Source organism: Delphinus delphis, chromosome 2, assembly GCF_949987515.2.
Source record: "Delphinus delphis chromosome 2, mDelDel1.2, whole genome shotgun sequence".
NCBI classification, from domain to species: domain Eukaryota; kingdom Metazoa; phylum Chordata; class Mammalia; order Artiodactyla; family Delphinidae; genus Delphinus; species Delphinus delphis.
Genome location: NC_082684.1, coordinates 126,271,569 through 126,287,053, shown reverse-complemented (window position 1 = coordinate 126,287,053; position 15,485 = coordinate 126,271,569). Strand labels below are relative to the sequence as shown.

General features: G+C 40.1%; 1 protein-coding gene and 1 non-coding gene across 2 annotated transcripts in view; one reads left to right on the top strand and one right to left on the bottom strand.

The window, feature by feature from the left end:
* The window catches only part of CHRNA5 (cholinergic receptor nicotinic alpha 5 subunit), a 58,102-nt gene that overhangs the window by 16,208 nt on the left and 26,409 nt on the right, over window positions 1-15,485 (bottom strand). The window lies entirely within an intron of this gene.
* LOC132421336 (small nucleolar RNA SNORD116) lies at window positions 13,408-13,500 on the top strand. Its single transcript, XR_009518607.1, has one exon. It is a non-coding gene; the product is annotated as a small nucleolar RNA SNORD116 (small nucleolar RNA).

Sequence of the window (15,485 nt, the reverse complement as noted above, 5' to 3'; positions counted from 1 at the left end):
GATAGTGAAGATGATCCAGGACCTTGGAAACAGAATGGAGGCAAAGATCAAGAAGATGCGAGAAATGTTCAACAAAGACCTAGAAGAATTAAAGAACAAACAGAGACGAACAATACAATAACTGAAATGAAAAATACACTAGAAGGAATCAATAGCAGAATAACTGAAGCAGAAAAACAGATAAGTGAACTGGAAGACAGAATGGTAGAATTCACTGCTGCGGAACACAATAAAGAAAAAAGAATGAAAAGAAATGAGGACAGCCTAAGAGACCTCTGGGACAACATTAAATGCAACAACATTCACATTATAGGGGTCCCAGAAGGAGAAGAGAAAGAGAAAGGACCCGAAAAAATATTTGAAGAGATCATAGTCGAAAATTTCCCTAACATGGGGAAGGAAATAGCCACCCAAGTCCAGGAAGTGCAGAAAGTCCCATACAGGATAAACCCAAGGAGAAACACGCCGAGACACATAGTAATCAAATTGGCAAAAATGAAAGACAAAGAAAAACTACTGAAAGCAGCAAGGGAAAAATGACAAATAACATGCAAGGGAACTCCCATAAGGTTAACAGCTGATTTCTCAGCAGAAACTCTACAAGCCAGAAGGGAGTGGCATGATATACTTAAAGTGATGAAAGGGAAGAACCTACAACCAAGATTACTCTACCAGGAAAGGATCTCATTCAGATTCCATGCAGAAATCAAAAGCTTTACAGACAAGCAAAAGCTAAGAGAATTCAGCACCACCAAAAACTAAGAGAATTCAGCACCACCAAAGCTCTACAACAAATGCTAAAGGAACTTCTCTAAGTGGGAAGCAAAAGAGAAGAAAAGGACCTACAAAAACAAACCCCAAAAATTAAGAAAACTGTAATAGGAACATACATATCGATAATTATCTTAAACGTGAATGGATTAAATGCTCCAACCAAAAGACACAGGTTTGCTGAATGGATACAAAAACAACACCCATACATATGTTGTCTACAAGAGACCCACTTCAGACCCAGGGACACATACAGACTGAAAATGAAGGGATGGAAAAAGATATTCCATGACAATGGAAATCAAAAGAAAGCTGGAGTAGCAATACTCATATCGAATAAAATAGACTTTAAAATAAAGAATGTTAAAAGAGACAAGGAAGGACACTAAATAATGACCAAGGGATCACTCCAAGAAGAAGATGTAACAATTATAAATATATATGCACCCAACATAGGAGCACCTCAATACATAAGGCAACTGCTAACAGCTATAAAAGAGGAAATCGACAGTAACACAATAACAGTGGGGGACTTTAACACCTCATTTACACCAATGGACAGATCATCCAAACAGAAAATTAATAAGGAAACACAAGAGCTTTAAATGACACAATAGACCAGATAGATTTAATTGATATTTATAGGACATTCCATCCAAAAACAGCAGATTACACTTTCTTCTCAAGTGCGCATGGAACATTCTCCAGGATAGATCATATCTTGGGTCACAAATCAAGCCTTAGTGAAATTAAGAAACTTGAAATCATATCAAGCAACTTTTCTGACCACAATGCTATGAGATTAGAAATCAATTACAGGGAAAAACCAGTAAAAAACACAAACACATGGAGGCTAAACAATACGTTACTAAATAACCAAGAGATCACTGAAGAAATCAAAGAGGAAATCAACAAATACCTAGAGACAAATGACAATGAAAACACGACAATCTAAAACCTATGGGATGCAGCAAAAGCAGTTCTAAGAGGGAAGTTTATAGCAGTACAATCCTACCTCAAGAAACAACAAACATCTCAAATAAATCATCTAACCTTACATCTAAAGGAACTAGAGAAAGAAGAACAAACAAAACACAAAGTTAGTAGAGGAAAGAAACCATAAAGATCAGAGCAGAAATAAATGAAATAGAAACAAAGAAAACAATAGCAAAGATCAATAAAACTAAAAGCTGGTTCTTTGAGAAGACAAACAAAATTGATAAACCTTTAGCCAGACTCATCAAAAAAAGGAGGGAGAGGACTCAAATCAATAAAATTAGAAATGAAAAAGGAGAAGTTACAACAGACACCGCAGAAATACAAAGCATCCTAAGAGACTACTACAAGCAACTCTATGCCAGTAAAATGGACAACCTGGAAGAAATGGACAAATTCTTAGAAAGATATAACCTTCCAAGACTGAACCAGAAAGAAATAGAAAATATGAACAGACCAATCACAAGTAATGAAACTGAAACTGTGATTAAAAATCTTCCAACAAAGAAAAGTCCAGGACCAGATGGCTTCACAGGTGAATTCTACCAAACATTCAGAGAAGAGCTAACACCCATCCTTCTCAAACTCTTCCAAAAAATTGCAGAGGAAGGAACACTCCCAAATTCATTCCATGAGGCCACCATCAACCTGATACCACAACCAGACAAAGATACTACAAAAAAAGAAAATTACAGACCAATATCACTGATGAATATAGATGCAAAAATACTCAACAAAATACTAGCAAACAGAATTCAACAACACATTAAAAGGTACATATACCATGATCAAGTGGGATTTATCCCAGGGATGCAAGGATTCTTCAGTATACGCAAATCAATCAATGTGATACACCACATTAACAAAATGAAGAATAAAAACCAAATGATCATCTCAATAAATGCAGAAAAAGCTTTTGAAAAAATTCAACACCCATTTATGATAAAAACTCTCCAGAAAGTGAGCATAGAGAGAACCTACCTCAACATAATAAAGGCCATATATGACAAACCCATGGCAAATATCATTCTCAATAGTGAAAAACTGAAAGCATTTCCTCTAAGATCAGGAACAAGACAAGGATGTCCACTCTCAGCACTATTATGCAACATAGTTTTGGAAGTCCTAGCCACAGCAATCAGAGAAGAAAAAGAAATAAAAGGAATACAAATAGGAAAAGAAGAAGTAAAACTGTCACTGTCTGCAGATGACATGACACAATACACAGAGAATCCTAAAGATGCCTCCAGAAAACTACTAGAGCTAATCAATGAATTTGGTAAAGTAGCAGGATACAAAATTAATGCACAGAAAACCTCTTGCATTCCTATACACTAATGATGAAAAATCTGAAAGAGAAATTAAGGAAACACTCCCATTTACCACTGCAACAAAAAGAATAAAATGCCTAGGAATAAACCTACCTCGGAAGACAAAAGACCTGTATGCAGAGAACTATAAGACACTGATGAAAGAAATTAAAGATGATACAAACAGATGGACAGATATACCATGTTCTTGGATTGGAAGAATCAATAATGTGAAAATGACTATACTACCCAAAGCGATCTACACATTCAATGCAATCCCTATCAAATTACCAATGGCATTTTTTACAGAACTAGAACAAAAAATCTTAAAATTTGAATGGAGACACAAAAGAGCCCAAATAGCCAAAGTGGTCTTGAGGGAAAAAAACAGAGCTGGAGGAATCAGACCCCCTGACTTCAGACTATATAACAAAGCTACAGTAATCAAGACAATATGGTACTGGCACAAAAACAGAAATATAGATCCATAGAACAGGATAGAAAGCCCAGAGATAAACCCATGCATCTATGGTCAACTAATCTACGACAAAGGAGGCAAGGATACACAATGGAGAAAAGAGAGCCTCTTCAATAAGTGGTGCTGGGAAAACTGAACAGGTACATGTAAAAAATTGAAATTAGAACACTCCCTAACACCATATACAAAAATAAACTCAATGGGATAGGGAGGGTAGGAGGGAGGGAGACACAAGAGTGAAGACATATGAGAACATATGTATATGTATAACTGATTCACTTTGTTATAAAGCAGAAACTAACACACCATTGTAAAGCAATTATACCCCAATAAAGATGTTAAAAAATAAAATAAAGTAAACTCAAAATGGATTAGAGACATAAATGTAAGACCGGACACTATAAAACTCTTAGAGGAAAACATAGGAAGAACACTCTTTGACATAAATGACAGCAAGATATTTTTTGACCCACCTCCTAGAGTAATGGAAATAAAAACAAAAATAAGTGGGACCTAATGAAACTTAAAAGCTTTTGCACAGCAAAAGGAACTACAAGCAAGACGAAAAGACAACCCTCAGAATGTGAGAAAATATTTGCAAAGGAATCAATGGACAAAGGATTAATCTCCAAAATATATAAACAGCTCATGCAGCTCCATATTTAAAAAAGAAACAACCCAGGGCTCCCCTGGTGGCGCAGTGGTTGAGAGTCCGCTTGCCGATGCAGGGGATGCGGGTTCGTGCCCCAGTCCGGGAAGATCCCACATGCCAGGCAATGGCTGGGCCCGTGAGACATGGTCGCTGAGCCTGCACTTCCGGAGCCTGTGCTCCGCAACGGGAGAGGCCACAACAGTGAGAGGGCCACGTACCGCAAAAAAAAAAAAGAAAAGAAAGAAACAACCCAATCCAAAAATGGGCAGAAGACCTAAATAGACATTTCTCCAAAGAAATGTCTTAGCCATACAGATGTCCAAGAAGCACATGAAAAGCTGCTCAACATCACTAATTATTAGAGAAATGCAAATCAAAACTACAATGAGGTATCACCTCACACCAGTTCGAATGGGCATCATCAGAAAATTTACAAACAACAAATGCTGGAGAGGGTGTGGAGAAAAGGGAACCCTCTTGCACTGTTGGTGGGAATGTAAATTGGTACAGCCACTATGGAGAACAGTATGGAGGTTCCTTAAAAAATTAAAAATAGAATTACCATATGATCCAGCAATCCCACTACTGGGCATATACCCTGAGAAAACCATAATTCAAAAAGACACATGCACCCGAATGTTCATTGCAGCACTATTTACAATAACCAGGACATGGAAGCAACCTAAATGCCCATTGACAGACGAACGATTTTAGAAGATGTGGTACATATATACAATGGAATATTACTCAGCCATAAAAATGAATGAAATTGAGTCATTTGTAGAGCCGTGGATGGATCTAGAGACTGTCATGCAGAGTGAAGTAAGTCAGAAAGAGAAAAACAAATATTGTATATTAACACATGTATGTGGAACCTAGAAAAATGGTACAGATGAACCAGTTTGCAGCGCAGAAATTGAGACACAGATGTAGTGAACAAACGTATAGACACCAAGGGGGGAAAGTGATGGTAGTGGGTGGTGGTGTGATGAATTGGGAGATTGGGATTGACATATATACACTAATATGGATAAAATGGATAACTAGTAAGAACCTGCTATATAAAAAAATAAAGAAAATAAAATTCAAAAAAAAAAGAGGGAACCAGGAGAAAGTTTTTGCAAATCATACATCTGACAAGGGACTTGTATAATAAAAGACCCAACAACCTAATCAACCCAATTTAAAAATAGGTAAGTTATCTAAAAGAAGAAAGGCCAAGTACATGAAAAGATGTTCAAAACCTTTAGCCATCAGGAAGATGCAAATCAAAACCATGAGATACCACATCATACCCACTAAGATGCCTATAATAAATAACACAGATAAAAACGAGTGTTGGTAAAAATATGGAGAAATTGGGACCCTCATACACTGCTAGTGGGGATGTAAAATCGTACTGTTGCTTTGGAAAACAGTCTGGCAGTTCCTAAAAAGTTAAAGGGTGACCAAAGACCTAGCAATTCCACTCCTAGGTACATACTCACGAGAAATGAAAACCGATGTCCATACAAAAACTTGTATATGAATGTTCATAGCAGCATTATTCATAATAGCCAAAAAGTAGAAACAATGCAAATGCCCAGCAAATGATAAATGGATAAAACATAGTATATCTAATGGAATATTATTTGGACATAAAAATGAGTGAATTACTGATGCATGCTAGAACCTAGATGAACCTTGAAAACATTATGCTAATAAAAGAAGCCTGTCACAAAAGACCACATATTATATGATTGCATTTACATGAAGTATCCAGAATAGGCAAATCTAAAGAAACACAAAGCAGATTTTTGATTGCCTAGAGAGGGGGTGTTTTGGGGGGGATATGAAAATGTTCTAAAATCAACTGTGGTGATGGCTGCATGTGAATATAGTAAAATCCACTGAATTATACACTTTCAATAGATGAATTATATGGTATGTGAATTGTATCTCAATAAAGCTGTTACTAAAAGAGAACCTCTTTATGACTAACTAATGACTGAGAAATATATGTACAAATATAGTAGTATATCAGAATTGAGAAAATATAACAAACAGTATAGGTATAACCTTCAGAAAAGCTATTTGAACAATTACCCCATAAGTTTTCTTAATAAACATAAAACTTAATGTGCAATGCCACTGCATTTATTTTCCTTATTTCTTTTTGATGTTTTATAACTTTCCCAGGAATAGTCTATTTTTTAAAAATTAAGACTTTGTTCCCCCCAACAAACAAAATCCAGGACCAAACAAGCACTTCACTGGTGAATTCTACCAAACATTTAAAGAAGAATTAATACCAGTCCTTCTCAAACGCTTCCAAAAAATAGGAAGGAACACTTCCAAACTCATTTTACAAGGCAAACACTACCCTGATACCAAAATCAGACAAGGATGCCACAAGAAAAGAAAATAACAGACTAATATTCCTGATGAACATAGATGCAAAAATCCTCAACAAGATATTAGCAAGCCAAATTTAACAATACATTTAAACAATCATACACTATGGTCAAGCAGGATTTATTCAAGGGATGCAAGGATGATTCAATATCCAGAAGTCAATCAATGTGATACACATTAACAAAATGAAGGATAAAAATCATATGGTTGACACAGATGGAGAGAACAAATGTATGGACACCAAGAGGGGAAAGCGGGGTGTTGGGGGGTGCTGGTGGGATGAATTGGGAGATTGGGATTGACATATATACATTAATATGTATAAAATAAATAATAAGAACCTGCTGAATAAAAATATCAACTTAAATTCAAAAAAAATCATATGGTCATCTCAATAGATGCAGAAAAGCATTTGACAAAATTCGGCATCCATTGATGATTAAAAACTCTCAACAAAGCGGATATAGAGGGTACATACCTCAACATAATAAAGGCCATATATAACAAGTCCATAGCTAACATCATACTCAATGGTGAAAAGCTGAAAGCTTTTCTTCTAAGATCAGGAACAAGACAAGGATGCCCATTCTCACCACTTTTATTCAACATAGTGTTGGAAATCCTAGCAAGAGCAATTAACCAAGAAAAAGAGATAAAGGCATCCAAATAGGAGAGGAAGAAGTAAAACTGTCACTATTTGCAGATGACATGATATTATACAAAGAGAAAACCCTAAAGACTCCATCAAATAACTTTTAGAATAAAGGAATTCAGTTTAAAGTTGCAGGATACAAAATGAATATACAAAAATCTGTTGCTTTTGTATACACTAATAAACTATCAGAAAGAGAAGTTAAGAAAACAATCCCATTTACAGTTGCATCAAAAAGAAAAAGATACCTAGGAATAAATTTAACCAAGGAGGTGACAAACCTGTAGAATGAAAGCCATAAGACATTGATGAAAGAAATTGAAGAAGACACAAACAAAGGGAGAGATATACTATGCTCATGGATTAGAAGAATTAGTATTGTTAAAATGTCCACACTGCCCAAACCAATGTACAGATTTAATAAAATCTCTATCAAACTTCCAATGGCATTTTTCACAGAAATAGAATACACAATCCTAAAATTTGTATGGAAACACCAAAGACTCCAAATAGCCAAAACAGTCTTGAGAAAGAACAAAGCTGATGGGATCATGTTTCCTGGTTTCAAACTACATTACAAAGCTATAACAATCAAAACAGTATGGTATTGTCATACAGACACATAGATCAATGGAACAGAATAGAGATCCCACAAATAAACCTACACATATATGGTCAACTGATTTATGATAAAGGAGACAAGAATATACAATGGGTTATAAAATGAATAAGTCACAGGGATGTAATATGCTGCACAGGGAACATAGTCAATACCTTTATTATGGTGTGTAATCTATAAAAATATTGAATCAGTACATTGTACACCTGAAACTAATATAATATTGTAAGTCAACTATACTTCAATTTTTAAAATGTATATAGATAGATAGATATACACAATGGGGAAAGGACAGCCTCTTCAATAAATGGTCCTGGGGAAACTGGACAGACATTTGCAAAAGAAAGAAACTGGACCACTATCTTACACCATACACAAAAATTAACACAAAATGGATTAAAGACTTGAACATAAGACCTGAAACCATAAAACTAGAGGAAAACATAGTCAGTAAACTCCTTGACATTGGTCTTGGTGATGATTCTTTGGATTTGACACCAAAAGCAAAGCCAACAAAAGTGAAAATAAGCAAGTGGAACTACATCAAACTAAAAAACTTCTACATAGCAAAGAAAACTACCAACAAAATGAAAAGGCAACCTACAGAATGGGAGAAATTATTTGCAAATCATATATCTGATAAGGGGTTAATATCCAAAATATATAAAGAACACATACAATTCAATGGCAAAAAAAATCCCCCAAACAATCCAATTAAAAAATGGGCAGAGGATCTGAATAAACACTTTTACAAAGAAGACATACAGCTGGCCAAGAAGTAAATGAAAAGGTACTGAGAAGCACTGGTGAGGATGCAGAGAAAAGGGAACCCTTGCGCACTATTGGTGGGAATGTAAATCAGTACAGCCACTATGGAAAACAGTATAGATGTTCCTCAAAAAGTTAAAAATATAACTATCACGTGATACAGCAATTCTACTTCAGGGGCTTTACCCAAGGAAAACAAAAACACTAACTTGAAAAGATATTTGTAACCCATGTTCATTGCAGCATTACTTACAATAGCCAAGATATAAAAACAACCTCAGTGTCCACAAATGGATGAATGAAGAAAATGTGATATATACACACACACACACACACATAATATGTGTGTGTGCGCGTGTACACACACACACAATGGAATGTTATTCAACCATCAAAAAGAAGGAAATCCTGCCATTTGTGACAACATCGATGGACCTTGAGGGCATTATGCTAAGTGAAATAAGTCAGACAGAGAAAGACAAATACTACGTGATCTCACTTATATGTGGAATCTTTAAAAAAAAAAACAGGAAAAAAAAAAAAAAAACCCAGTTCATAGATACAGAGGAACAGGGAGTGCGGGGTGGGAGAAATGGGTGAAGGGGCTCAAAAGGTAAAAAATTCCCGTTATAAAATAAGTCATGGGGGTGTAATGTACAGCATGGTGACTGTAGTTAATAAAACCATGTTACATACTTGAAAGTTGCTAAGAGAGTGAATCTTGAAAGTTCTCATCACAAGAAAAAATTTGTAACTGTGTATGGTGGCGGATGTTAACCAGACTTACTATGGTGATCATAAACAATTTAAAAAAATAATACCTTTTAGAGCAGTTTGAGGTTCATAGCAAATCTGAGGGGAAGGTACAGAGATTTTTATATGCCCTGCGCCCCCCACATGCATAGCCTCCCCCATTATCAACATCCCCATCAGAGCAGAACATTCCTTGCAACTGAGGAACCTACACTGATATATCGTTATCACCAAAATCTATAGTTTACATTACACTTGCCTCTTGATGTTATATATTCTATGGGTTTGGACAAATTTATGATGGCATGAACCCATCATTATGGCATCCTACAGTATTTTCACTGCCCTAAAAATCCTCTGTGCTCGCCTATTCATCTCTCCCCCTTCAATCCCCGGCAATCACTCAATTTTGTACTGTCTCCATGGTTTTGCCTTTAACAGTTTATTTTGATAACTATTTTAATAACAGATTATGGTACTTGAATGGTCTGAATGTTTGTTTCTTCCCAAAATTCATGTTGAAATCCTAACCTCCAAAGGTTATGGTATTGGTAGGTAGGGCCTTTGGGAGCTGCTTCAGTCATGAGGGTGGAATCCCCATGAACAGGGCTAGGACCTTGAGGTTATGGGGAGGGGGAAGGGTGAGCTGTGACAGGGCGAGAGAGAGTCATGGACATATACACACTAACAAACGTAGTAAGGTAGGTAGCTAGTGGGAAGCAGCCGCATGGCACAGGGATATTGGCTCGGTGCTTTGTGACAGCCTGGAGGGTGGGATAGGGAGGGTGGGAGGGAGGGAGACGCAAGAGAGAAGACATATGGGAACATATGTTTATGTATGACTGATTCACTTTGTTATAAAGCAGAAACTAACACACCATTGTAAAGCAATTATTAAAAAAAAAAAAAAAAAAAAGGCTCCAGAGAGCTCCCTAGCACATTCTGCCATAAGAGGACACAATAAGAAGTCTGAGACCTGGAAGAGGGCCCTCATCCAACCACACTGATCCCAGACTTCCAGCCCCCAGAAGTGTGAGAAATCAATTCCTGTTGTGTATAAGCTTCTCCGTGTGTGGCATTTTGCTATAGCAGCCCAAATGGACTAAGCCAGAATTTGAGTAATACCAACTGCACATTTTTTTCTTTGTAAACCTCAACAGTACATTTTTAAAGTGTCAACAGCAAATGTGCGAACATCCTTTATAAGTGAAGAGAACAAAGTTCTGAAAGGTAGTCATTTGCCCAGGATCATACAGCAAAAGGCTGGGAAGCTGACTTGTCACAAGGCTTTGAAGCCAGGTTTGTCACCCAAGTCTATGGTTTTTCCATGTCAAGTGATTCCACCTTTATAGGTTAAGTGCCAGTTAATCACAGAACTCTAATTGCAACCCAGATCAATCCTCTTTCCTCTTACTCAGTAGGCTTCTTGAGGTTATGGAAAATGAGAATAGGGGACTCTTTATGCATTTAAATGTTAAGCACTAACATATATAACGATATAGAGAAACATCTTTATTTTTCTTAGTCATATATGTGATCCCCCCCCGGGAGAGGCCTTCCTGATACCAATGGTCCTAGGATAAAAGAAGAATCCTGCTGCTCTCAAACACTGCTGACAGAAATGTAAAGTGTTACTGCCTTTTGGAAAAGTAATCTTGAAATATTTTAATCTTGCAAAATTTATCAAAAAATAAAAGTATATATTCCCTTGATTCAGCAACCCCACACCTAACTCCCATAGCAATAAAAGCACCAGTGCATAAGGACATATGCACAAGAATGTTTACCACAGTAAACACTGTAACAAAAATCTGGAAACAAAACAAACAATTAGAGTATAACATATCCATTACATGAAATATTATGAAGTCATTAAAAGGCTTACAGGACAAAGGTGCCAGGACCACTCAATGTGGGAAAGAAGAGTTTCTTCAACAAATAGTGTTGGGAAAACTGGTTAGCCACATGCAAAAGAATTAAGTTGGATGCTTACCTAACACCATATACAAAAATCAGCTAAAAATGGATTAAAGACCTAAATTTAAGACCCCAAACCATAAAACTCCAAGAAGAAAACATAGGGGAAAAGCTTCATAATACTGGATTTGGCAATGATTTCTTGGAAATGACACCAAAAGCACAAGCAATACAAACAAAAATAGACAAATGAGACTATATCTAACTTAAAAACTTCTGTGCATCAAAGGATGTAATCAATTTTCTAAACAAGTATATACAAAATCTTTATAAATTCACATATTTCTCCAAAAGTGTACAAGCAGTCTCAATTCATTGGGACAAAAATCAATATTTTTGTGCTCCACAGGTCACTGAATGAAGTCTTTGTACAGTTCAGGGAAGCTATGGATAGAAACTGAGCTAGGTTTGAAAAACAATACTGTGTCATGTGAAAACAACAATTTACAGCTGCCATAGACAGCCACTTGCTCCCTTTCAGGGTTCCAGGTCCCCTCGCGTGGCAGAGGTCTTCCATTTGAAGTCTTTCTGTGGTCCTCGTGGACAGCGCCTTGGATCTCTGTGAGGTCCTCAGTAGTGTCTCTGTGTCGGAGGAGAGGTGCCAGGATGCGTGGGGTGGGGTCGCCGTCATCAAAGCAGACATGCTTGCTGTCTTCCCTGGTGCTCAGTGTCCGCATGTTTGCATGGCATCTGTGGCTTTCAGTCGGGTCGAGTTGCCCTGTGGGCAGGAGGAGGGCACGTGGGACAAGGCTGTCGAGCATTTGAGTGTTTGAGCATTTCCTCCGGGGTCAGGGCCACAAATCCTGCTGGCTGGGGAGCTGGCTGGAACGTGGCCGGGAAGGTGGCCTAGTTTCCGCCGTGGGGTTTGACTCTGGGTCATGGTTACTGAAGACCACTGCGTCCCTGTGGTCCCCAGAAGGGGGATCCTGTGGGTCCCCAGAAGGTGATCTGGCCTAGCTGGCCTGAAGTGGCACCTGGGCTGAATTCCTTTGGCCCCTTGAGAGGAAGACAGGCTGCATCTTGCCTGTAGCCAGCTGCAGGGAGGTGTCAGCTTGCCCATGGGAGGCTCCCTTGTTCCTGGAAGCGCTGGGAGTGGCCCCAAGTGCACATCAGATGTGCTTGTAGCTGGCAGGGTCTCCAGGTCCACACACATGTGACACCCACGGCCGGGAGGCCGGTCCCTCAAGTCTATGTGCTTTGGTCAGAAGGCGGGGCTGCTGGAGAGTGGGAGCCCGTGGTCTATTTCAACAGCCCATCGGGGTCAAAGTTCGCATGCGGCCTCTTGAAGGCAGCTGGGGTCTTTCTCCATTCAGTAGGAGGGTCCGAGGCCAGGGCTCTGTGTATAAGGTATGGCTTTTACTGTTTGAGGCTCTGCAGAGGAGCAAAGGGACACACAGAGACCAAGACGCAGATACAGAGGCACACACAGAAACCCACAAGCACGTCCTCGCACGCAATCACAGACGCACGCACGCGCGCACACATACACCCTCTCACACGCAGGCCCACCTACGTGCCTACCTTCCTGCAGTTGTGCTGTCAGACATGCATTCAGTTCTCCTAAGTGATAGAGGTACTTGGGAAGCAGGTGCAGGGCTCACGCCCAGGTAAATGTTTGCCTGAATTGTGTTCTCTGAGGACCCGGGTCCAATTCTGAAGCCTGTGTGATTTCTGTCTACTTCTCAGGTGCACTTGCTGGGCAAGCCTGGCTGTCGGCGAAGACAAGAAGACCTTCTCATGGCCTGAGGACTGGAGGTGGTAGGGAGACCTGGAAGAAATGAGGTAGGCCCAGGGTGCCGAGCGTGGCTGTGGATACCTCAGGACAGTAGGCCTTCAAGCACCCCAAGATATGCCACTGGATATTAGGTTTCCCTCAGACGGGCCCAGTGGCTGCAAGCATGGATTGACTGTTCCTCTTGCTGAGTGGCCTGGGGGCTGTGGATTCCCCAGGCTGCTGGAGTACTTGGGGGTCACTGGCTCCTCGGCGGAGCCACACGGCCTGCCCTGTTGGGTTCTGCAGCGTCCCAGCACGTGCTTGGATCGATGATGACACCCTTGTATGCATTCCTTGGAAAATCTGAACAAAATGAGGGAGAACACTCTACCGTCTCCTCATCGAATCTGAGGTCCAAAAAATAAAAATAAAAACAATTCACAGTTGAAGTGAAACACTGTGAATGTGTTAATACCTGCCATAAAACAACAATTTATTTAATACAATATTAACCTGCTTGTCATGTAACACAATGTTCATTGCAGCACTATTTACAATAGCCAGGACATGGAAGCAACCTAACTGTCCATCGACAGATGAATGGATAAAGACGTGGCACATATATACAATGGAATATTACTCAGCCATAAAAAGAAACGAAATTGAGTTATTTGTAGTGAGGGGGATGGACCTAGAGTCTGTCATACACAGTGAAGTCAGAAAGAGAAAAACAAATATCGTATGCTAACACATATATATGGAATCTAAAAAAAAAATGGTTCTGAAGAACCTAGGGGCAGGACAGGAATAAAGACGCAGACGTAGAGAATGGACTTGAGGACAGGGGGAGGGGGAAGGGTAAGCTGGGACGAAGTGAGAAAGTGGCATGGACATATATAGACTACCAAATGTAAAATAGATAGCTAGTGGGAAGCAGCCGCACAGCACAGGGAGATCAGCTTGGTGCTTTGTGACCACCTAGAGGGGTGGGATAGGGAGGGTGGGAGGGAGAGGCAAGAGGGAGGGGATATGGGGATATATGTATACGTATAGCTGATTCACTTTGTTATACAACAGAAACAAACACAACAATGTAAAGCAATCATACTCTAATAAAGATGTTAAAAAAAAATTAACCTACTTGCTAAACAGGCTTTGATTTATAAGATGCATATATTTCCAAAACTGTTCAACATCTCTACTTATAAATTAATTCACAGGATTCATATAGTTGCTTTTTAGTTTCAAAAGGGTGTTAGCAAAAATAATACGAGGAGACCTTCAAGATGGCAGAGGAGTAAGACGTGGAGATCACGTTCCTCTCCACAAATACATCAGAAATACATCTACAGGTGGAACAACTCCTACAAAACACCTACTAAACGCTGGCAGAAGACTTCAGACTTCCCACAAAGCAAGAAACTCCCCATGTACCTGGGTAGGGCAAAAGAAAAAAGAAAAAACAGAGACAAAAGAATAGGGACGGGACCTGCACCAGTGGGAGGGAGCTGTGAAGGAGGAAAGGTTTCCACACACTGGGAAGCCCCTTCACTGGTGGAGATGGCAGGTGGGCGGGGTGGGGTAAGCTTCGGAGCCACGGAGGAGAACACAGCAACAGGGGTGCAGAGGGCAAAGCGGAGAGATTCCCACACAGAGGATCAGTGCCAACCAGCACTCACCAGCCCAAGAGTCTTGTCTGCTCACCTGCCAGGGCGGGTGGGGGCTGGGAACTGAGGCTCCGGCTTTGGAGTTCAGATCCCAGGGAGAGGACTAGGGTTGCGTGCGTGAACACAGCCTAAAGGGGGCTAGTATGCCACAACTAGCCCGGAGGGAGTCCGGGAAAAAGTCTGGAACTGCCTAAGAGGCAAGAGACCATTGTTTCAGGGTGTGCGAGGAGAAGGGATTCAGAGCACCGTATAAATGAGCTCCAGAGACGGGCGTGAGCCGCGTCTATCAGCGCAGACACCAGAGACGGGCATGAAGCGCTAAGTCTGCTGCTGCAGCCACCAAGAAGCCTGTGTGCAAGCACAGGTCACTATCCACACCTCCCCTCCCGGGAGCCTGTACAGCCCACCACTGCCAGGGTCCCATGATCCAGGGACAACTTCCCCAGGAGAGCACACAGCGCGCCTCAGGCTGTTGCAACGTCACTCTGGCCTCTGCCGCCACAGGCTCGTCCCGCATTCTATACCCCTCTCATCCCCGGGCCTAAGCAAGCCAGACCACCCTAATCAGCTGCTACTTTAACTCCGTCCTGTCTGAGTGAAGAATAGATGACCTCCGGTGACCTAAACGCAGAGGCAGGGCGAAATCCAAAGCTGAACCCCAGGAGCTGTGAGAACAGAGAAGAGAAAGGGAAATTTCTCCCAGCAGCCTCAGGAGCAGTGGATTAAATCTCCAC